The 25,566-nt window shown below is 46.0% G+C and overlaps 1 long non-coding RNA gene across 1 annotated transcript in view; it reads left to right on the top strand.

Annotated features, from left to right (window-relative positions):
• LOC119452483 (uncharacterized) overlaps nucleotides 1–23,177 on the top strand; it is a 38,877-nt gene extending 15,700 nt beyond the window's left edge. Inside the window, exons 3-5 of the long non-coding RNA XR_005191965.2 lie at nucleotides 7,226–7,293; nucleotides 18,069–18,155; nucleotides 23,025–23,177. This is a non-coding gene — a long non-coding RNA (uncharacterized LOC119452483). The remainder of the gene's footprint in view (nucleotides 1–7,225; nucleotides 7,294–18,068; nucleotides 18,156–23,024) is intronic.
• The last annotated feature ends 2,389 nt before the right edge of the window (nucleotides 23,178–25,566 follow it).

Raw genomic sequence — 25,566 nt, 5'->3', positions numbered from 1 at the left:
ATGCGCGGAAAAGATTTTCCGGCCGCTTTGGCCTCTCCACCCGCTTGCCGCTTCCCAAATGTGAACGTAGCCATAGTCTGCAGCGCAAAACGTCTCTCGTTTGCGATTGCGCCCCTACGGAAGGCTGGTAGTTACTGTTGTGTTGCTTAATCCCAAACCAGCAATTATGAAAGGCTGGTAGTTGCTGTTGTGTTGTGGAATCCCAAACCAGCAATGTACACACGAAAGGGTTGAATGCCAGCAGTGAAAGTCCACCGACTCGCAACAGAATGCACGAAACAGACAGCCGACAAGCATGGATTACTGCTGTGCGCAGTACAGCGTAAGTAAACTGTTGTTGCAGGCGCTGACAGTTCTCGTCGTAGTTCACGCGTCCTGAGAAATTGATTATGTGCACTATGCACTGAACAAGACCGGAGTTCATTCCTGCATCACTAGTACACCAATCAGTCGAGATTCTGTGAGGTACAAGGCCACTTCCTGTTTGCACCGGCCTAAGTGAAGCAGAAATGACTCGCACGCACTACTTAAAATGCGTACACATGCCATAACTATGCAGTGCGGTGAAATATTCTGTACAATTCTGAATCTGTTGACGTAAAGGCAAATGACGGCTGCACGCTCGCACACAGCGGAAGACACAGCGGCCCATGCACTTGCCGCAGGAAATGCAAGGCGACGAAAGCTTCGTAAAAAAAAGCATTACTCGTTTTTGCGCGTATTTAAGTTTTCTAGCGCAAAGACGCAGCGAACAAGCTATTGCTATGGGAGTAGGTATAGCCTGGTAACACGTGCATTTTCACATGTATAGCCGTCCTTGACCTGTGAAACGCACTTCGCCCCGACGAGGACGACGCCATCTACGCTTAACGGAGATTAACAATTAATGATGTCTTCTCCGATCGGGCGGGTCGTCTCAATGATGCGTTTTCGAAGACTGGTCCATTCAGTGGCGCGATGCGAGACGGTTGCTCCAAACGCCCACTGTACCTGTCGTACTTACTGTATTTTACTGAGCTTACATTACTTTTTACTTAATTTCTTCACAAGCACACAGTGCCACACACACACGCGAGGGGGGGGGGGGGTCCCATGTCTTTGATATACATGCATAGAGTGTGCTTAAACTACCGATACTTATTATCGATCACGTCACGTAGTGGAAAGCAGACGCTTGCCCCACGGTCGGGCCGATGAACCCCCCCCCCGAAAAAAATTTCTGGCTACGCCCCTGTATCTTACGTTCAGTACCATGATCGCTTTTTATGGGTGGTTGGAGGTACCATGTAACGATATTTGCAACAAATAAAAGAGCATGCCTCATTGCAGGTACTATATTGCAATATTCAAAAAAGAACATAATTTCTTTTCTTTTCTTGAAGTCGACATGTACATTTCAAGCTTTAGCCTAAAAATCATTCGAACCGCTGAACTCGAATAATACGCTCTATTTGATGGTAGCAACCGTCCGGATACGTCAGCTGGTGTCTCCCTTAAAATTATTCTTCATAATATCGCGATAGGAAACTAACGTCCCGCGAATACGTCGCACACAATGTTCATAGCTTGCACATTTGCGAATTCGTTCTCATCTGAAAAAATTGGAAGCCGATCCACGAAGTTAATGCTGATGATGGAGCGAAGCTCCTTGGACGATTACGGCTGCTGCCCGAGCTTTCGCTTCGGGGTCTTGCTGCCGTTGCCGGCGTGCTGCTGCTTCTCGTGCTCGTAGCTCGGGGTTAGCTTTGCGGCACTCCTGTTGGGCTGCCGCGTCTCGTTCTCGAAGTGTAGGATCAGAGTCACGACGTTTGCGCTTACGTTCGCGCTCCTCCATATTGCAGTGCTAAGTGTAGCGACAGCGGCGCGGCACCGGCGCAACACCTGCGCGCGGTCGGTATGCGCGCTGCGTGTGCTCTGCGAACGGTTCTGCGCATGACGTCGTGCGCTTGCTGGGAGAGGGGTTTCGGAGCAGTGCCGGCGCAGCGCAACACCTGTGCGCTGTCGTATGCGCGCTGCGTGCGCGACGGGGAGCTACGACGACGACGGCGACAACGGACATCATGAGAGCCTAAGGAGCTTCGCTCCTAAAAAAAAAGAAACATTCGGTGAAGTGGTGTAAAATGCAAATACATTTCGATAGAAGGCCTTTGAGAGAGGACGGGCGAAAGTCGTACCGGTCGCTGTTGAATTCGTGGCCACACTACGTAAGCAGTTATCTTCGACAGTGCTCACGTCGTGGTTCCCTGGAATCCTTTTGGTTAGCCAATATGTAAAAGACTGGAAATTTGCCCGGATTTTCGCTGGTGTTGCCTCGTAGTTTCCGGAAATCTCAATGCTGATGAAAAAAAGTAAACGCAGAAACTCCACTGGAGTTGTCTAAGTATGCGTCAGTATTGTGCCACTTCTTATCTTCATACAGCCGAGGACATCATCTTATAAAACTTGATGCAACCAGTATAAACAGTTATCAACCCTTATCACACGTTATCAATATTATCGCACTGCATCCTCTCACATCAACCCTTATCGGCTGCTATTTACCTTATTGGACTCGATCTGACCCTTTGCGGGTTTTATCAATCTTATCATAATTGATCAAATCCTTATCAACCTTAATATGTCTTTGTCCACATCTACGACATGATCTGACCCTTATAAACCTTTATCGGTCCGTACGAACTTTATAGCATTTCATCTTAGCATTATCAAGACTTATCGGTCATTAACGACCTTATAAGAATTGTTCTGAACATCATAAGTGCTTATCGTTCTTTCGTGCCTTAGCCATCTGCTTTGATCCATTATCAACCGTGATGAGACCCACATAACCCCTCATCACTCCTTGTCATCCTTATCAATTCATTTACTCGATATGTATATATGTTGCGCGATGCGCAGCGCATAAGCCCTCTGAGATCGGTGTCATTTCGGTCGTTGAAGGAACACGAGAACGGACGGCGCATCACGCGATCACCGAAACGCATGGGAAGTGGCGTGTTTGCATTGAAATTTCGAAAATTCACAATTTTACTCAGGTATACAATGCTCCAAAAGATGGCTTTCATTCGATCATCATTAAATCATTCATGAAAGCCTTCGTAGGGACTATTCTCTTTTGAAACTTGTCTTGCGCCGCGAGTACAACATATTCACATGGTTCAGATATATTCACCTTCTGCAAGGTCGGTGGATAAGACAATCGGCTTCTGAGTGAGCGTGGGGTCGTAGGTTCTAAACTCACCACCGCCAACGTTGTTCTATTAGAATTTACTCTTTTTTTAACATTTCTTTCTTTATAGCGAATTTATAGCCTATGCAACGAGGAAACTTCTCCATCCGTCACGTTAGACTGACGGACGGAGGATTGGTTAGGAGGCATAGAAGGTGTTACGCATTTAAAAATTACTTTATAGCGAACAAGGATATACTTGTATTCATGCGTATAATACAGGGTGTTTTTTTTTAGCTGCACCAAATTTTTAAAATTAGAAAAATGTAAATCTTGGTCTCGTTATGTTTACCATTCGAGTTTACTTATTGGCGGCCTCTAGATACAGAGCAATTTCCGCACTTACGTTCGTAATTAGCGAAGTTACACTAATTAACTTTCTAATTATCAACAATAGGTGGCTATAGCAAATGAGTACTTTGGGGCCCGTCCTCGACACTACCTAGCCCAACGATCAAATTTTTAATAGCGGAGTTCATGTGGGAGCTACGTGAACAATTAGTTCCCCTTGGCAGGCTGCTTGAAACTGAAACTGGCCGCAAAAAGAGCGTCTGTGTCGTCGATGTCGCCGCCCCCCAGCCTTTCGTCACGTCGCCGACGTCACCGCTGGTCCGGCCCAACGAGCAGCTTGCGTTATCTCCTTGCTGTTTGCGATGTTGGCCTAACGCTTCGATGCCGGCGGGCCGCCAAATTTACTTCGTCATTCCGTCGGGCGCCAAGTTACGCTGTAGCGCGAACCCCGCTCCTTGGGCTTTTAGATACTACAGGCGTGGCGTCATATCAGTCTGTAGCGTGGACGGCGAACGCCGCAGATAGCAAGGAGATAACGCAAGCTGCTCGCGGGCCGAACCAGTGGTGACGTCGGAGACGTGACGAAAGGCAGGGGGGCGGCGACATCGACGACAACGACGCTCTTTTTGCGGTCAGTTTCGGTTGAAGGAGCCTGCCAGGGGGAACTAATTAGTCGCTTAGCTCTCACGTGAACTCTGCTATTGAAAATTTGATCGTTGGGATAGGTAGTGTCGAGGACGGGCCCCAAAGTACTCATTTGCTGTAGTCACATATTGTTGATAATTAGAAAGTTAATTAACATAACTTTGCTAATTACGCACCTAAGTGCGTAAATTACTCTGTATCTAGAGGCCGCAAATCGGTGCACTCGAATGGTAAAGATAACGTGAACAAGATATATATTTTTCTAATTTTAAAAATTTGGTGCAGCTAAAAAAACACCCTGTATATACGTCATACAAGCGGAGCTCTTATATTGAGCCACCTGACCGAATTGCAATTAACTTGCGCAAAAGTTTAAGGGTAATAATAAATTTTAGAGCGCAGCTCTTGGGCTCCCGTTCTTGCGGCGAGCTTCGGCGTTGGACCTCGTAACCGAGCGAACGAGCACAGCAAAGAATGGAAGCGAACGTGGAGCGTAGCGGGAGATGAAAGTCGGTGACAGCAAAGAGAGCGCGAGGAGGAAAGCGGAGGAGGGTGCAGCGGAACCGTGAAGAGCGCGGAGGAGGAGGATATGGCGAAAGGGTGAGATGGCAAGCAGAGCGCCGGCGGTGACCAGACAAGCGGCGAGCGCGAAAGCAAAGCGCTGGCTTATGCCTCGGACCCACTCTACGCATGCGCTACTCTGCCTGCGCCGCCACCGCTAGAGAATGCGCTCGCGCGAGTTATGCGTTCCCGTGATCACGCTTTCTTTCTGAACAATAAGCGACACAACCGGTGGGAATGATTGGTGCGCCGTTGCTGCTGAACAAGCTGCCCGATCAGAGGTTCAGCGCCGCCGCCGAGACGACCCTATCGTTCAGAATGCGAATTATTTGCCACAATATGACGCGAACCCAAAACACCTAAACAGCGGGTCTCAAAATTCCCAATCGTCCGTGAAATTTTATTGTGTCGAAACGCGACATTTCAAAGTTACGTAAAAATTTGCACGATAAGAAGAGCCATCGTCTGTTGTACAACGTTCCTGACTGAAGCGGTTTCGTAAGCTTAATCGAGTAGGAGAGGGCAATCGACGGCCTCCCTCCTGCATGTAGTGCCCACGCACGCAGTTGGGCTGTGGAGCCCATCAGGTGATGTCACATAAGAAAATTGACTAGTATGCCTCCGTGCCACTGCAGATAGAGACCACTGTAGATTTCGTCAGCTGTGGAAGAAGACCATGACGAACGCGTGAGCACTAGCGCGAGCGCGTCTCTGTGACCACGTGACGTGTGCAATCAAGCAAGCTGTAGGCACACCTTTATAAAGCCAGAAATATGGAGCAGCCGTGACTTCAGATCGGACCGTCATCAGCGCACCTGACGCCGCCACTTGCAGTAGTTGCTTGCCTCATAAGTTCACGTTGGGTCGCTTCTGCAGTAGTTCGTGTCACCTCAGCGCTGTTGCATTTACCGTGATGGCGCCAAGACGACCGCAGCCGATGAGCAGTGCTAGTATGAACAGCTGAGCGCTCAACACTACGTCGTTACTACCAAACGCTTACTTATCATTCGGATAACTCCCTGAGGATATTCTACGTAAATGTTTTAATGCTTTCATTGCTTTTTTATTGACCCCTTTCGCAGATAAGCAAGCTGTATAGGAACGAGATGAGGCTTTCGGCGGCACGCCATACATTGCGTCAGCGAATGCGCACGAATACGAAACGATTACTGCTTTTGCCCTGATACTGTGCGATCAGCTGTCGGAAATGCAATTGGGTGTTCGCTAACGCACTGTGCCCAGTTCATGCAGAAAAATGTTTAACGATAGACCCAAGACGTGTGTGGTAGTGAGCTGCAATAATGGTGACTCGCATATTAAGGAATGGAATTGATCTGTGTCGCCTCTGCTATGTAAGTACTGCCTGTGTTGCCGGCCCTTCGCGATGCACGGCTTTCCTCAAGGATAAAAAGAAAATATTCATCCGCCAGCGAGGTATTGCTAATCTTCAAAGATAGGACTTCAACCCCGGAATATCGGCACTTAAGAGAGTGTTCCACTCCGTACAAACGGAGGTAGCGCCATTTATTGGCATAGTAAGTTTGACGCACGTTATGTACGCACTTCCACCCCTACTCACAGGCAAACTTACGCCCACTCTATCGCCCACGTATCAATAACAATTGAATGAGCGCACTCTTGAATCAATGTGCCGGAGCATGAGTGACAGCGACGGCCCACAGAGTAATCGAGGGACTAGCGATAATACGTCCTTGCTTCAAACTACCACAAAGTACAAACCATTTGCATTCCAAGCTTTGTGCGCATCAGGAACAAATCTATCCCAACACAGCACGCCCTCGAACGATCAGGCTAAAAATCACATAGTGGCCGCACCGAGGAACTTTACTGTGTCAGAAACATGACATGCCGCTGCTTTAAAAAGTTTACCAAATAAAGAACGAAGAGCGCACTGATCCTGATTTAATTCATAATCGGAAAGTTTGGACAGCTTGGAATACACTTCTAGCCCCGCATTCAGCACAAGCATCGTATACTCTGCTCGCGCTGTTTGGACAAGGCGTAATGAGCTCTGAAAGCATTTACATGTCCTCTATAGCTGTGGCCAAAGATTCGTGTCGTCCACACAGTCACAGTCGACGATATCCGTCGAAACGGAGGTTTGCTGCTCGGAGGCAGCTGAGGCAAGCAATGGACACGTCACCACGTGATCAAACTTGAGAGCGCCCACGGGGTAGGCGAGAAAAGGATCAATAAAGCGGGTTACTGGCTTTCTCACAAAACCCGTCTACCTATCGCACATATTATCTCGTCGTAATAAAATATAACAAGATCATTATTTCTCGGAGACATAATTTGCGGGATCAACATATATTCATAAATTCAAGTAACGCCAAGATGTAATTACTGTTCAGTCTTTTTGGTTGAATAAGACATTCTCGTGCCTATGATAATTTGCGCATTGCATTGGAATTTACTGCTGTAATTTTAATGTACTTGTCAAAGCTGCTTATGGTAATTCATTGCACATTTTTACAGCTCTTATTCTAGGTTTGATAATGACAGCGTATAGCTCACTGGTTATACACATGGGATCCTTAACTAGGGTAAGTAAATACTTCGTTTTCCAGATATCGCAGCGACACATAGCAATGGAACGTAGAATGCCGTTAAAGAAGTAAAAAAACAAGAAGCAACTCTGCAATTAAATACAACGCTTCAGAAGTAAGTGATTTTAAATAGTGTGGTAGATGATACGCCATTTCGCTAATGTTGCCACCTTTAAGCCTGTTGCAATTACTATCCCTGCTTTTAACATGACGCTTTATTCCTGCTCTGACGTGTGCCTTCACGCTGTTAACAAAATTAACTCGCGTTCTGTTCACATTTCACAATCACACACCCAACGGAGAAAGACGAATACGCTTTAGCAGCTTGTATGAAGCTACATTAAATGTCGGAGTGTCGCAATTAGAAGAAGTATTCAAGCTCTTAGACTGGGAAGGCTTAGGAGTGAGGATCAACGGCGAATATCTCAGCAAACTTCGGTTTGCAAGTGACATTGTCGTATTCAGCAACAATGGAGATGAATTACAGCAAATGATTGAGTAGCTTAACCGAGAAAGTGTAAGAATTGGGTTGAAGATGAATAGGCTGAAGACAAAGGTAATGTTCAATAGGCTGACTGGGGAACGAGAATTCAGGATCGCCAATCAGCCTCTAGAGTCTGTAAAGGAGTACGTTTATTTAGGTCAATTACTCATAGGGGACCCTGATCATAAGAAAGAAATTCACAGAAGAATAAAATTAGGTTGGAGTGCATACGGCAGGCATTGCCAAATCCTGACTGGGAGCTTGCCACTGTCGTTGAAAAGAAAAGTGTACAATCATTGCATTCTACCGGTGCTAACATATGGGGCAGGAACATGGAGGTTAACAAAGAAGCTCGAGAACAAGTTAATGACTGCACAAAGCGTAATGGAACGAAATTTCTTAGGACTAACGTTAAGAGACAATAAGAGGGCGGTGTGGATCAGAGAACAAACGGGGATAGCTGAAATTCTATTTGACATTAAGCGAAAGAAATGGAGCTGGAGATGCATGTAATGCGCAGGATGGATAACCGATGGACCATTAGGCTTATAGAATGGATACCAAGAGAAGGGAAGCGCAGTCGTGGTCGGCAGAAAACCAGATGGGGTCAAGTTAGGAAATTTGCAGGCGCAAGTTGAAATACGCTAGCGCAAGACAGGGGTAATTGGAGATCACAGTGCCTTCGTCCTACAGTAGACATAAAATATTGGCTGATGATGATGATGAAGCGAGATTAGATAAAATGTGCAGAGATTAGGAATATAGAAATAGGAGGACGTACATAATAAATTCCCTTGAAAAGGTTGACACTTTTGAAGTCCCTAAATTACGGGGTTTATTGAAGCGCCTGCAAAGCAGTGGCTCAGCGACTGCTTGAATGAATACAGAACTAAAGCTTCCGCGAATATGCATACATGGAGCCTCAATACAGCACGGTGCTCATTTGTGCGTGCGCGCTGTCTATGTACATCCACAGAAAATTTTGAATAGGTTGGCTTACTCAAACCATCTGATGAGAATGCCTTTTGCAGTTCAGCCATAAATCAGCGTCCGTGAATGGCAGGCAAGCTGTTCAGTGGTGCAGGTTTGGAAGTTGTTTTGACTAGATGCCCATGTTACTGTTTTAAGTTGAAATGACGAAATGTGTGGAAAGAGAAGAGCTGTCAAAACTGATATTCCTGACCTATATGATGCATCGATCGACAAATGCTCTATACGGTAACTTGTCTTCGAGGCATTCGCAATGCTGTGCTATGTCACCTATAATAAACGACCATTCAAAAACCACAGTACGTTTTCAACGCCTAATTATGTCCATAAAAACATCGAAGGAACGCCTGTTTTTGTTTTTTTACCAACGTTCCCCCACAACTTCTTCAATACGTAATTTATATAATGTGGTAAATGTTCATAACAGGAAACACCAGAGATGGACACAACTGAAGGCAAAATCTCATGCTAAATTTTGGTCCGGATGTGCCTGTAATGGCCGTCACCCGATCGTCCTCGGCGTGAAGTCGATCGACGGGGTATACAAGCCGGTAGGTCGTTCCGTACTCGAGCGAACACAGTGAAAGAGTCAGAGTCGGGAGTAAACAAAAACAAGTTATTTATCGACAGATAAATATGCACAAAAATAATAAAATAAAATAATAAAAAAGACACAAGACAGACTTATCACACCTAAACTTAATATAGCACAATGATGATGACAAATAAATATGACGACCAATTAACAGTGGATATACACATGAAACGGCGCGGCTCAAATATACAAGAATACACTTAACAGTAGTTAACTAAAACAAAATTCAAAATAAAAACAAACGATGTAATACGCGTGGCCGGGCAGCAACAGCAAGTCCATAAACCGTGAATTCGGCGCGCAAAGCTTTCCCGAAGAATGCTGGCGAGCCGATCTTGTTGAGGTGGATGCGATTGCTTGGCTGGGTTTCACGGGAGTCAAGATCTCACGGCTTCCCTCAAGCAGGTTGAGCTAACCTAAGGCGAAATACCGCGAGCTTCGTGGCAGACGTTGGTTTGTCCTCTCGTATGTGAACTAGTTATAGTTCCTACGCGCCTAGGCGGCCCAGGTGATACTGGACGGCTCTAGTCCTTCGACGGCTTCTCAGGAGCTCATAGGTTCAGCTTCTAGATTGACTACCAGGGCCCAAAACCTGCGCCTAAATAGCCTCTCCGTTCCCTAGTTCCCTATGTCGGGAAACTGCAGGTATGCAGAATTCACCTAATTATTTCATGAATCAAATAAACTTGAAACGTGACTCCTCCCGAAAAGCCTTGGCCGTGCTCCTTTCAATCAGGGGCGAGAGAACGATAGATTCCCCTCCCGCTGTCCAAGGTCGTGCCCCCAGACTGCACCACACGGACGGACACGCACACACTTGGGTACGTTAATCGGCCTGTCGCTATCTCAAAACTATATGCCGCACCGTTGGACCACGACGTTGTTGACGCTCGCTATGCCGCTCCGTCACAGTGCATTCTTTGGAGAGAACTTGTATTCAGGCCTGACGACAATGAGGTAACTGCGCAATCATTTCATTTGCGCCTAATTGCACCATCAATACATCAGAAAGAAGACTCGAATTTCGCGAAACTCAATTTATTTTGTAAGCATTCGGCAGTGGTATCTAGAACTTCTAGAACTAGAAGAAAATTGTGAATCGGTTGGCTTACTCAAACCATCTGATTTGGATGCCTTTAGCAGTTTAGCCAGAAATCGGCGTCCATGAATGGCAGGCAAACTGTTCAGTGGTGCAGGTTTGGCAGTTGTTATGACTGGACGCTCATGTTTCTGTGTTAAGTTGAAATGAAGATTTACTGGCTCGAAACTTTACATGGTCCTTCAAATTTTAGCGCCTTAAATTTCTGGCCAGAGTAACCATCCGCTGTGGCCCGTGGGCAATAATTGATTGAAATCTTGTTTTCTGTACAGTTTTCAATGCCTGGCTTTGTCTACATCACCGATTTATTATTTTTATTTTTATATTTTCTTCTTCACTGTTATAGGTGTCTCTTTAATCTTGCGGGTTCTTTGAACAGGTGCCTTTAGAGCCGTTTCTACTGTCGTATTTAGAAACGATTGGTTACTGTCGTATGATTATCAATGATCTTTGAATCTAAGTAATTTTTCAGATTCGCGAATTGAAAGGTTAGGCATAGAACTAACGAAAGACATACGCGTCGGCATTTCTTGCGTCCAAGATAACTAACTCAACCTTTGAAACCATGCCTACATCGCTGCTCTTACTTCTGTAACTGACACATTCCTTCAGTGGAGTGATATGTCAGGAGAAAGCGGCACACTCTTATGACACGTAGGTATAGTATACCAGACACATTGTTTTTCAAAACTAATATATTTTACTTTCAAAATACTCCCTATTGGACACACCAAAGCAATTCAAGCACTTATTCTGTGGCTTGATGCTCCCTTGGACGTTCTCTTCTCTTAAGCGCTTCAGAACCAATGGGATTTCATTTTTAATTGACGTCACATCTACAAAATAGTGCTGCTGGAGCCCGAGTAGCATTTGGGGAACATAAACAAAAAGTCACAGAATACTTAATCCAGCCAACATGGAGACGTGGAAGTGCTTGCGAAAAGCACACACACTATGAATGCTCTGAGCGTAAGGGCATTATTGTGGCGCAGAACACAGCGTCAATTTTTCGACAAATTTGGTCGCATGCTTCGACGAGATCAAACCCTTCAAGACCTGTAAATGCAGAGAGCTGCACGGGGGAGCTTGGCCCTCAAGTTCAAATTCACTGTGCACAACTCCGTAGCACTCAAGGAACACCATAAACATGAAGTTCACTTTCGCTTTCATCTTCCGCGCTTTTTAGCCTTACCTGATCTTTCTTTTTCAGTCCTTGCTCTCTGACTTCAGCTTCATGTCGTATAAGTAAATTCTAGTCGTGTCACTGGTGACAAACCATTGAAAGCATTATTCGCTGTTCTCTAAAGGTGATCATTCAATCCAACATTCTTTTCGTTTGAACTATTGCTCAGGAGTCAGGAGATTGGGCACCATCGTGCCGCGAATGATTTAATTTCCAAATTTCCTGGTAAAATACTTTGAACGCTGAACTTGCCCCAACTCAGTGCTTCTAATATGATTCTAGCAGTCATAAGAGCATAAAAGAACGCACACGAGCGATCTTTTCCTCTGTGGAAGAGCTGGAGTCTAGAAGAATAAAAAAAGCAGCGCAGTTGGAACCTTTCCATTTTTACACGGTGCACACACTCAGACGTTTTGTAGTCTTCGATAGTTTAAGCACTTTGCAAAAATAGACGAGGTGCAGGGTCGTGCTGATCAGCGTCGTCTTTGCGGTCTTCACAGCCTTTCCACAATCAGTTTACTTAATTGGATACAGTTCTTCCATTAAGCACATCCTTTTTATATGCATTTCGGTGCAATTAGGAAATTTCTGTAGAATATGTGCCAAATTTCACCAGGAATTAGATATCAATCCTTTCTTCTGTCGGTTCGGCTATCTAGATTTCAACTAATATAGAAAGAGTTGTATAATTTTACAAAGTTCCAACACACGGTAAAAGCCTTCAAGACTTTAATTACACTAGTCAGCTGCCATTACGGTGCTCCATGTCTTCCTTCTCTTCTTCTTCCACCTCTTTGTCCTCTGTTCTGTCGCAGTTACACGATGCGCCTACCGCTGGTCATTTGGGTGTCTCCCGTACATATGACCGTGTGCGCAGACGATTTTTCTGGCCTGGGCTATATCGCTCTGTTCGAAGCTACGTCGCTGCCTGCGAACTTTGCCAACGCCGCAAGAAGCCTCCATTGTCTCCCGCTGGCCACCTTCAGCCTATAGATATCCCCAGTGAGCCATTTTTCCGCGTCGGCCTGGACCTCCTTGGCCCATTTCCTACCTCATCCTCGGGCAACAAGTGGGTGGCTGTTGCGACAGACTATACCACGCGTTATGCCATAACGCGGGCCCTCCCTACAAGCTGCGCAACTGATGTGGCTGATTTTCTCCTCCATGAAGTCATCCTACATCATGGTGCCCCACGTCAGCTACTCACCGATAGAGGCCCCTGTTTTCTTTCTAAGGTTGTCGATGACCTTCTTCGTTCTTGCTCCATGTCCCACAAGTTCACGACGGCTTACCACCCACAGACAAACGGACTTACCGAGCGTCTCAACCGTACACTTACGGACATGCTCTCCATGTACGTGTGTGATGATCACCGGAATTGGGACTGCACCTTACCTTTCGTGACGTTTGCATACAATTCGTCGCGTCACGATATTACTGGTTATTCCCCGTTCTATCTACTATATGGCCGTCACCATCTCCTGCCTCTTGACTCACTGCTCCCTTCTGACGCCACCACTACCACGTTCTATGCTCACGACGCCATTGTTCGCGCGGCCGCAACACGTCGTATTGCCCGTGACCGTCTTCTGGCATCTCAGACTATCCAAAAGCACCGTTACGACAGTCATCGTCGGGAAGCTCATTTCAGCCCTGGGTCCCTTGTTCTGCTTTGGGTACCCTCCCGTCGCGTCGGCCTTTGCGAAAAACTGCTGCCACGATACGTCGGGCCATACCTAGTTCTTCGCCAAGTCACCAGCCTCACATATGAGATCTCACCTGTGCATTCAGTCTTCTACCACCCCAGGAACTGATATCGTGCACGTTTCGCGACTAAAGCCCTATAACTCGCAGGCTGATTCGACACCCTAAGAAGCATCGAGGCGATGCTTCTGCCGCCGGGGGGGTTCATGTCACGTACGAGTTTGTACTGCTGTGGACAAAATGACGTTGGTTGGGCAAGAAGAGGCTGAAGTGTCTCGGAGCTCGGTAGATGGTGTCACCCTGGCCACAGAGCTACAACCCTCTGTATATATTGTAAATACATATATTTTCTTCCCGTAACAATATTCACTTCTTCATGGGTAACTTCTCTTGGTACATGAAGTCTAGACAGAGCATCTACGTCCTGATGCTTTTGTCCAGGGCGATGCGCTACCTCGAAAGTGTACTGCGGAATTTCACTCACCCATCTTGCGACTCTACCTTTTGGCTGAGTGAGTTGCAAAAGGTGAGTCAGAGCTTGATTATCTGTAAACAATTTGAAGCTTCTTCCTTCCAGATAACTTCTAAAATACTTGAGCACCATAACTACAGCCAATGCTTCCTTTTCCGTTGTAGCATAGTTTGCTTGGGCCTTGGTAAACGTGTAAGAAAAATATCCTATCACTTGCAGTTGTTTCGCAACAGGCTTGTTGACATGTCTTTGATAAAGAACGGCTCCTGTCCCATAATGAGAGGCATCAGTGTACAGTTCAAATGGCAGGTTAAAGTCTGGGAGCGTCAGGACAGGGTCTGAAGAAATAACTTCAACAAGTTCTGCGTAACACCGCTCGTAGTCTTCAGACCACACAAATGGCACCTCTTTTTGGGTAAGGGAAGTGAGACATTTTGTCTTTGTTGCATAATCCTTTATGAAGGCCCGGAAATGCCCGGCAAGGCCTAAAATACTCGAAGAGAGTGCAGATCAAAGGGCTTGACGAGACTCTTGATGCGCCGGACACTTTCTTCTTTGGTACTTTTTGTCTGCCCATCAAATACCCTGCCAAGAAAAACAACCCTCTGGGAGAAGAATTCACTCTTTCTGACGTTGATCTTAAGCCGTGCCCTGCTCAATGCATCTAGAACCATTGATAGATGACTAATGTGGTCATCTCTTGTTCTTGAATAGACGAGTATGTCGTCGACATACACACTACAAAATTTGCCAATAAATTCTTGGAGAACAGAGTTCATCATTTTCTGGAACCAGGCGCCTGAGTTTTTCCACCCAAATGGCAGCCGGTTATATTCGTAGATGTCGAAAGGTGTAATAAACGCAGTGAACATCTTAGTTTCCTCTTTGAGTGTTACTTGCCAATAGCCTTTACATAGGTCTATCCTGGAAAACCATTGACACCCACCGGTCTCGTCAATTATTTCGTCGATTCGTGGCATCGAGAATGGGAACAAATCTGTTTGCCGGTTGATAAGCCGGTAATCGGTGCACAAGCGATAGGATCCGTCGTCTTTTGGCACTATGGTAATGGGTGAGGCAAACGGAGAGGTCGAAGGTCTGATGATACCAGAATCCCAAATTCCTTGTAGCTCCTGTTTAAGCCATACTTTTTTTTCGTGGCTTAACCCATAGGCATTCTTCCTCACAACACTTTTGTCTCGAAGATGGAACGGCACTTCGATTGCAGTCGTTGCGGGGGGATAGGTGCCGACACACAGAAGTTCTGGGAATTTCAGCGAAACCTCGTGGCAACTTGTGACTGACCTATCTTGCGTCTAAATGAGGTTGGAATGCTTGGTGGCGATAATGTCGTTCCACAGAATATTCATCTTGAATAGTTTCATGTCAGGCCTTGATAAAAAAAAATCGAACTCCACTCCTGACATGACAAGGCTTCTCACGGTGAGCTCTAGATCTCTGAATTTCACTTTTGCATCCGTCCATTTTTTTAGCTCTCGACAGTTGCCGTCATAGCCTTGAACTCCCTGCAAAGATTTCATTTTTGTCAACTCTTTTCTCATTAATGAGAATGACCGAGGCACCTGTATCAATGACCGCGGGCATCTCGATATTATTCACGATCATTGGGACAAACAAAATGTTCGATTTCACAAGAAATATTGTCTCCTGCGTCTCAGACGTCCTGACATTCGTGGATTTTCCGAGTATCTTCCCAGCGGAGTCCCCATGACTAGGGTTGTGATAACTCCTGTTGGCAGAATAATCTTCTCTTCTGTTCTGTTTCCATTCCCTGTTCGATTTATGTTGCATCTCGCGAGGCCGGGACTCGAACGACACATATTTTAAGCAGTAGAGAAGCTCCTCGGAAGTGGAGGGTGCTTTAACCTGGACTTGTCACTGGCAATCTTTTGTCATCCCGTGTATCACTAGTGGCACGACAGAGGAATCTGGAAGCGTGGGATCCGCCAATCGCAGTAGGCGCCTCTTCTCAAAATAATAGTCCAGCTAATTGCCGTCTCTCTGCTTGTAAAAAATTGCTTGGTCCCACAAGTGGACTGGGTTCATTTGAAATGCCCGAATAAAACTTTTTTTCCACGTGTCCCATGATTCTTTCATATGTTCTGTGACGCGCAAATCATACCACTTTTTGGCGTTGCTACATAGGTACGGGCGCATGTGAAGTATCCGATCGCTGTCACTTAACCAGTGGTTCAGCTCGCACGCGTACTGAAAAAAATCCATCCAGGAAACGGCACCATCCGTGCTACCATCAAACATTTCCGGCTTAACTGTCTCTCGGCGTGTCGCGCCAGTGGCAAGTATATTCAAAATTTCTTGCCGTTGTTTCATTTGCTGCATTTGCGTTTGCGTTAATTGTGCCATCGCACTCAGTATGCCTTGGAGAGGCGGCCGAGCGTTTCGATCTGTGTCGCCTTGAGCGTCACACTTATTTGCGACTTGTTTCCTCAAGATTCAAGTTCCGCGAATTCCATGTCAATTTTCACGGTACCTCTTTCGGTGACGTCGCTGATCGAGGCCTTGGCTTTGTTGCTGATGGTTTCGAGTAGGCCAGGTGAAGTTAGTTCTTCCGGCACCGCAACGAAGTTCTCACCTTCCAAAGCATAGCCCGTGACGAGGGGGCGGCCGTCCCGTCTTGCGAGGTAGAATGTAACCCACATCTGGTTGCTGTTGTCGGCTGCGCCAAATATAAAGTTCCAACACACGGTAAAAGCCTTCAAGACTTTAATTACACTAGTCATCTGCCATTACGGTGCTCCATGTCTTCCTTCTCTTCTTCTTCCACCTCTTTGTCCTCTTCGCTGTCTGTTCCTCTAGGATCACTACAAATTTGTGCCCTCGTAAAAGTCTGCTTTGTCATACAATAGCTCGGTACTATTACATGTCAACGTGGTCCGTTAGACTGGAGACAGCGAGCTTAGCACAGCTACTACAATCTTCCCCTTTGTTTTCTGACTCACTGAGTGAACTTTTGGGACAGACCTCGCACAAAAATCACCTTTCCGAGCTAGATTACTCAAAGCATATATTACATGCAAAAAAGTCAATATATATTTGACAAATGAACAAAAAATTGATAGGATTTTTTAACTGTTATTTTGGACAGATGTGGCCATTTACGTAGCATATATATATATATATAGTCACTAAGTTCCCAAGGCGCTAACAAATAAAGTAAAATTTGTAATTAGCATTATTTCCTAGAAAGGCGCAAATAAACTCAGCTGTAGTAGTCAATCTAGTAACGTTCCACTAACTTTTGAAACAATACGTCTTTTTTATGCTGTGAAACAGAAAAACTACTTAAACGCGAATTTACATTTTCCACAATGTTGGGAACATATATCTCGAATACGCCTAAGAATTCGGTCCAGCTGGATATGCCCTACGAACTACGAAACTGCAGGGCATAACTTTGCTAACGACTTTTTTTAACGAGCAAAGTCGATACGCTTTGCGAAACACGCACCGTAAAGTAACAAACGTAACAGTTAATGATCAGTTCGTTATATTTATTTGATTGTTCACTTTGACTTCACACGCAACTGATGTCCCCCTTTTCGACTATTGCAGTTCTGGAGCAGAGTTCTGCTACAGGCTACCGTCGTTTGTTTTTTAAACTCTGTTAGCGTAAAACAGACTACAGTGCAGTAGCGCACCCAGGATCTCTGCCAGGGGGGGGGGGGGGGGTGGACAGTTTGCCAATACCATCTAAACAGCACTAATTTGGATTTCTTCACGGAAATAGTAAAAAAATGCGCTTTTTGCGAGTGTGCAGACGATTGCGCGTCTTACATCTTAATTGCAGTACTCAAATGCGTAAGGAAAGAAAAGGGGTTAAACAAAAGGGGGGGTTAAGCGGCCTCAGGGGGGGGGGTTCCAACCCCCGAATACCCCCCCCCCCCCCGTCGGTGCGCCACTGCTACAGTGACCCTAGTTCTCTGTTGCACCTTGAATTACATTACTCGGCCTGAAAGCCGGCTAAGCGATATGATGTAATAACCAAACCGGGAAGGTCGTCGGTTGCGACCTTTCTCATAGCTCGTTTCCTTGGCCCGTGATACGATGGGCTCACTCTGCAACGGCACGACGTCATGTGATCCACGTGCAGGCCTGCGGTGTGAAATCGCCGTATTCTGGTTATATTCTCTGTTTTAATCTTCAGCGTGATATTCCTCAGCACCATGTGCTGCCAATTCACACTGCTTATCTCATTCTTCGCAGATACTTTTATTGGTGAACACAGCATGCACGGCGCCGTTTGTCGGATTGTGCATCTTGGCTGTGTTGTTTCCTTTTGTTCATTGCAAGGTACGTAAGCAACCTTATATTTTTCAATCTTGATTTGCATTAGGTACGCTACGTCATATTACTTGCATTGTCCAATGTCCTTAGGGAGGTCACATTATCTACGTCTACTGGTCCCCATGTTGCAAAAGTCGTAGGCCCATATAAATTCAGCCTTAGAAAGCGACCACAGCAAGGTTAGAAAGGGCAGGTTGTTAAGATTTGCTGCTTGACAGTACTAGCTATTTGTCCTATTGTTCATTGTTACAGTACTAAATAATTGTAGGGCTCTGAACAGCGATTTCTGAAGTGGTAAACAACGGCACGCGTGCTTACTAGAGGCCACAAAACAATAAAGACTTGGGTATTTTTTAAATATTTTTATTGATGAAAACATACAACCATGTCTCTTGTACAGCATAAAACGATGTTTATGCATGGTAAACATATTTTTGCCATCATTTTGTGTACTTATTATGGCAGCGTTACTTTCCCGCGAAGGAATCATAAGTATTCCCCTGGTATGAAACAGAAGTGGCATATGAAGGAACGTAGGCGTGTTACTTTTAGAAGAATATTGCGTGCCGCCTACGAAGCTGCTAATATAGAGTGTCCCAGATAAGGCTTAGCACGCTACTAAAAACAGCTGTGCGTTATACTACTATTAGCTTTCCAATTTTCGTTCATCAGTCCTGTACGCCACCAGGGCACACTTTTGTGCACAAATTCTCTGGCTCATTAAAGAAAAGTATTGAAGATATCTTTTTTTTTCTCTTTAAGAACGCGGTTTGAAATGGCGCAGCTGTTAATGGGTCATGGAACATCTCCTTTAGCTGTTTTCAGCGCTCAGTGTCTTGCACAATTTTTTTTTCCAGATAAGCTATTTCCTTCTAGCCTCCGTAAGCATCCCCCGCATGCGTTCCCAAGGCGGGTACCCTGGGCGGCCTACGACCATATGACGGCGCGTGGAAAAGAAGGGAGAAGGGTAGGGGGAGAGGGGGGAAATACTGGCGATGCACCTGCAGCGATGGAGAATGGTAGGGGTGTGGCGATGGCGCTTGTACACGATGCCTGCGCTTTTGTGGTTATAGCTTCACGCGTGTCTGTGGTGCCGATGCGGCTGGAGGAGCGGTGTCGGCAGATGCATAGGAGGTGCGGATACCGCGGCGTAGTCGGCGTAGTTTGCTTTTGTCGGCGTAGTGTTGTGCCGTGTAAAAAAATGTAGGAGTTCATAATGTATGCACTCTAAACAGATTCGCTGGTAATCCATCCCCATGGGAATGTTCCTCCCCATGAATTCTTTTTCTGCGCTTTACTTGAAATGCGTGAAATGAGAAAAGTGCCATGCAATTAGGCGTCCGGGCGACGCAACATCAGTGGCCCCTTACGTGATAAGAATGAACTAAGCTCATTGCCTCATTTGGGAACTTCATATTACTTAGCGTGTACATCTATAATGACGATGTTGCCTTCGGCAAGCATCGGACAATGTCGTGATAATGCTGCCTCCACATGTATGAACTGGCACTTGCATTTCGGCACGGCTTATAGATGATGCAAAACAAGAACACATATCATTGAGAGAAGATAAAGCTGTGACCTTTGTGGTGCATGAACATGAACATTCCATCACAATACATGTCCCATAGGAGCAAAATAATCGCAACTGTACGCAACGCACCTGGATAACGTTAAATTACCTGCTTAACTAGAGCTTGGCTCACACAGATTCCAGGATTTGCGCTGGATCCTCATTCCACTCTGTAGAACTCACAGTGTCTATTTTTATAAGGTAGTATGAGCATTCTTGAAATCATAGTCGAACCCTATCTACATCCAATTAGGAGCAGTCTGTAGATTACGCAATAATTACCTGCCTAATGTGCACTCCCGCATAGCACTGCACCCGAAACCCCATTAGTACTTGCGACAGCATATGCTATAATGAATTTATGAGCGTATACCCAGCCTTCCTATGGACACTATTTCTCTTCTCTTCAAATATCCGAACGCCATATGGGAAGAAGATCCTGCTAAACAGGCTACCAGTGAGTGTGATCATTGTTTTTGTGGATATCTGTGATTTGTGTGAACTCGTATACAAGAAAAAATATCGGGTATGCTAAACAATGACCGAGGATTCATTTCATGCCACGTTGAGCCAGTATACAAAAGAAAGCCTTGAACGGGAACTGGGGTGATATAACGTAATATGATTCCAAACTGTATTGATTCCAAACTTCTGACATCAAATTTACGTAACCACCGACGCAAGCATCGGGCGGTGACCCACAGCGTTGTCTGAACAACCCAATCAAACACTCTCCTCGTTTATAGGAGGCCACCTTTGTTCGCTCTCAAAACCAATAACATTCTCTACACTCAGTGGTTTTTCTTATCTAATTGGCTGACAAGAGGCGAGGAGCACGCTCTAGTGGAGAGGGTTTTGATGGGGCCGAGCCAGCACAGTGAAAATAGATAACCGCATGAAGAGGGTGGTGCGGGCTTCTCCGATTGGTCCTCTTCGCCTTACTTAGCTTGCGGTGGCTGGTCGAAAATCGCAGTGGCGTCCAACAGAAGGATTAGAATGCCGCTAAAACGGATCCTCAGCAAGGAAGAGTAGGCAGAGCGATATCGTATGCATGCCGAAAGGGTCGATAACGTTTTACTGCCACGCAATAAGGTTTATCATGCGCGCCGGCAGGTTCGAGTAGTGTTCGCCTGAGCGATCGGCGGGCAGCCATCTTCTATTCCTTTCGGAACGGTGCAGTCTGTGGCTATTCAGAAAAATTTTCAGTTTTGTTCGGCATAATAATGCATTTTTCGTGTGCACGTCACTTTAACGTGGTGAGTTTTGGCGGTTTTGTCGCGAAAACTCACCACGCGGTCGCGTAACAGACAGGTGAAATGGGCGTAACCAGAAAACATTGGACCAATAGCAGAGGGCTAATGGTGAAAAGGCGTCGAATGAAGAATGATTATTTTTCATTTGTGCGGTTTAATCTTGCATAACCAGTCAGTACACGTCATATCAGATGGGGAGCTATCGCAGTTTTCGTGATGTGGCGTGATAGACAGGCGAAGTTGGGAGTGGCCCGAAAATGCGTTGACCAATCGTGGAGACTAATTGCAGAAATTGTAATCAAAACAGTTTGGAATCATTTTACGTTATAGCGCCCCTGGTTCAAGCCACACTTGTGCAGCGACTGCCAGCACAACTGATGAAACAGAGTGAGGCTACGAAGGCTACTCTGCAGTGTATCACGGCAGGTACGTGTACGCGGCAGCAGTGCGAACCAGGCTAGCACCCTCAAAACTGGAATTCAGGCGGCGCTACTTAGAAATCCAAATTCCGAACACCTGAGCTTTACTCACTGCCCTTGTTATTTGATATTTAGCTATTGCTAGAGCAGTGCTGCGTGGGCAGGCAGAATCCACCCTTGCAAAATAATGTCTGATCCCACATATGGGTGATGAGCGGAGTAACGTTTTTGTTGTTGTTGATGTTCCCGGAAATTTTAGAGAGCCTCGACCTCATATAAAATGCAACCTTGCGCTCAATTCGTTCACTTTCTCCCCACACGGCGATTCTGATGCCCTTCCTTCACTTTTCTGCAGTCGACTGCTTCGTTTTTTGCCCCTTTTCCTGCGTGTATATTCGCGAACGCACACGGTGCCACATACCCGTAGTTGGGGATTGGTCAGGAAGGAGCACATGCCCACTGGCACATACCGAGTTGACGAAGTTGTGTAGTCGGCAATGCACCAGCTAGGAGTCTACGTCCAGCAAAAGCAGCACTCACAAAGTAGGGAAAAAAGACAAAGGTAGCTCCTGCTAGAAATTCCTATATTTAATAGTCATGCAGTATAACGGAGATGACGAAGCTGATAAGACAACGTATCTTTCAATGAGAAATGGTAATGAAGCGTTCTTGTAGAAGGCAAGTGAAATTCCGCATGATTCGCTCACCAGAACTAGCCCAAAATGTATTGAACAAAACACTGCGCAAATCAATGCTTACAATCACGCCAACTGTAGTAACTTTTTTATACTTAACATTCGTTAGGTGCTTCACAAAGTTTGTGGGAGGTATCTATCTATGTCTGTATCCTATCGTTTTTCCGCCAACCTGGCCCACTGTGTAGACCAAGGTCGAATGGTTCGAGCGTCATGCTACTGTGCTTAGGGAACAAGGTTCGGATTAAACCGTGCTAACAACTTGAGTGGCAGAGTATGTGGCAATGTGTACATAAGTGATGCTGTTCAACGGAACTACTTCCTGCCAACATCGCACAATGTAGATGCAGGACTCGGTAGGTACCGCTCTTCAATGAACCTCGTTGGTGCCAACATGGGTGACTGGCTATGTGCCAGTAGGTGCGTTCCGCTCTAAAATGAAAACAAAGATCACATCCGCAGGCTTCGTGGCGGCGCCGACAGATGGCGCCGAGTGTTCTCAAGGAAGCACGAAGGCGAAGTAGCCGCTGCAGTACACGCCTCATAGATAACTCGTTTCGGCGGTGGCAATACTTTTTGTCCTATATTTATCTAATTCTAAACGGATTAGCATCAACAGACATCGTGGGATCGGTTCTACCGATTTTTTGTCTTTTACATTTACCGGTTTGTTATATGGCTTTGACTTTTTCTCTGATTCATCTGACATTTACGTCCGAATACAAATATAGACTTTTATTTTGGTTGGCCCCGTCGGTTACCACGAACATCTGGTAAGACGGTACAGATCTTAACGAGAATCTACTGTGAGACACTGGAAATACTGTGAGGTATAGCAAGATGGGACATGCATTTTCTGGCTTAATTTACAGAGGCAGTTTCAAGGCCCCTGTACCATTGCCCAATTGTATATATTTGTAATGATGAAAATGCAGGGCGCTGGTGTAGCGACACTCTTGATGCTTGGCTACCAACTCTGGCACATGGCTGAGACTATCAAAACAGGAACAAGAGCTGCAAGACTTCCAGTATCTCTTAACTACTGCCCTGGAAACCAAAGCAGTGCTTTTTCACCACTTGACATTACCTCCACAGTGCCAAACCTTGAGTAAGTAAACTAGAACGTCAACCCTTGGTCGGATACTTAACTAAATAAAGCGTTAGTTAATTTCCTCCAGGCCAAGTACACTATTTGGCAGCAAATGATCAAGTACTAAGACTAGGCGAGGGAAACGTGGGCATATTGTGGCTCCGTCTGCTTGAATAACATGCAAAATAATGGAGAAGCGAAAATGCAGAAGTTGCCAAGAGAAACGCAACGCTGTTTCAAAACAGCTGCGCTAAAGTTCACTCATTTATGACAAACTATAGGATATTTCGTTGTGCTCTCTATATGTGGCAATATATGCAGAAGTTCCCTCAGGCTGTGCGTTAATAGGGGTCTGCACTGTAGGCATATACTATTCTTTTTCTCGAACAGTGTGCCCCCCATAAGATTCAAGAGATTAATTTTAGCATCAAAATAATAGATTGTATTGTCTGAGCCTAATGAGGGTAATTTAGCTCGGGACGTTCAATTAAAATATGTACCGGGCGGAGAGAAGGTCTTTCTCGGCATCCACTGAACCAAGGATTGATGATAAAAAAATGTGGTTGATCCCTCTTATATAGGAATCGGTATAGAACACGAAAGTGAAACGTGTCTTCACAGAAGTAGTGTAATGTTTATTGCACATTGATATATAATGTCTATTGGTGTTTTGTGGCTAAAGCGCCCTTAGGCGTTGATGCACCCACGCTGACGCCTGGTGGCACGTCTCCTCCATCACGACTACCAACGTCGATGACCATGAGCAACCGTCGTGCATATGGAAGCTGCACTACGCTGCACACGCTAGCACAACGCGAAAGACGAAGCACGTAACTGACACACTAATACAACGCGCAAGACAAAGCACGTAACTGAATCGTCACCGAGTCAAATCAGCGCGTACAGCGCGTCGTAATTGCAGCCTCCGCGATCAACTTCAGAAACATTTTCAGAGCTAATTGCGGAGGCCACGCTCCGCTGTGCTGAGTACGGTGAACGCCACCTAGGTGGCGTTGGTAGTGCTTCTTGATGCCAGCGTCCCTTCGAATGCTGGCATCGAGGCGTCGTAGTACTGAGACCACCGAAGCGTTCACTGTCGGTGCGCGTTAAGGCCGGAATACATGGAGCGAATAACCGGCGTCCGAGCGAAGAACTTCGTCGGGCGGCGAACGTCCGACGGCCGGCGTCAAGAAATTTGCCGTCCGCAGCCGATCTGCCTGTCCAAACATTTTCGTCGGGCGAACGCCGCCGCCGGAAGCGTCTAGCGCGCAGCGGTGGACGACAGCCAATCAGGAGGCACTAGTTCCGGTCGCAATGCATGCTGGTGTTTCGCGCGCGCGCGCCTTTTCGCGTCGTCTGCAATCGCGTTGGTGTTGCCGTGTCTGCATGTCTCTGCACCGATTGAGTAGTTCCTAGTATGATCTCTCAGGAATCGCGTTGTATTTGTACATCCCATATCCGCTGATCTGCGAGGAAACAGACAAGCAGTGCAAGCTCTCTACAACAACCTTCAACAGAAATCTTCTGATCTCAGAGGCCACATGCTGTCGTCATGCCTATCTCCCGACTTCCCCGATAGATGGCGTTGGCATCGGATATTTCTTTCGCTAGGCTTAGACGCGTTCGAAACGAGAAGCGATCTCGAAAACTACTCAAGGTTATCCATAATACTCTGTCGTCGAAGCGGCCTGAGACTAAGCGAAAGCCGTTTACGCAGTCATTTGCTTCCAACTAAGTGAATTCTACAAGGACAACGCCAAATTCAGTTCGAAGCGGGCGGCCGGGACCGCCGCCAACACGGCGGCCAACGCGCGGCGGCGTTCGCCGCATGTATTGCAACACAGCAAACATCCTGCGTCGTGTCGCCGCGTCGTTACTTGACGCGTGAAGTTCGTCGAGAAAGTTCGCTCCATGTATCCCGGGCTTTAGTGTCATAATGCAGTACTTCTCTTTTCTGCTCATAGGCGGCGGCACCGCCCCGAGCAAGAGCGCGGGTACACGGAGGAGTGTTAGATATATAAGGCGCGTCTGTGTAGCTCTCTGCGAATGCGTTTGTGGCGCAATGGGTTAAACGCTCGGCGATCTATCGTCGCGGACCGAGAGGTCGTGGGTTCGATTCCCAAATTTTGCATGTTTGTGGAACTTTTTCTTCTGGTTTCTTTCTTTGTATTATGTTCTATGACATATTTCCGTGACGGAAATACGTCAGTGAAGTCTTGGTGGACCCCGGAATAAAACACTTTCGTGTTAAAATTAATTTTATATTACACGCAGCACATTCAGTATTTTATTTTTTGTTTCAGTCATAAATTTAATTTTTTTAAAAGAGCTGACAATAAGTTACTTTAAGAAAAAAGTATCAAGTTTACAACACTCAATCTCCCATA

Source organism: Dermacentor silvarum, chromosome 5 (genome assembly GCF_013339745.2).
Source record: "Dermacentor silvarum isolate Dsil-2018 chromosome 5, BIME_Dsil_1.4, whole genome shotgun sequence".
Lineage (NCBI taxonomy): Eukaryota > Metazoa > Arthropoda > Arachnida > Ixodida > Ixodidae > Dermacentor > Dermacentor silvarum.
The sequence above is the reverse complement of the archived record's forward strand: the minus strand, read 5'-3'. Positions and strand labels throughout refer to the sequence as shown.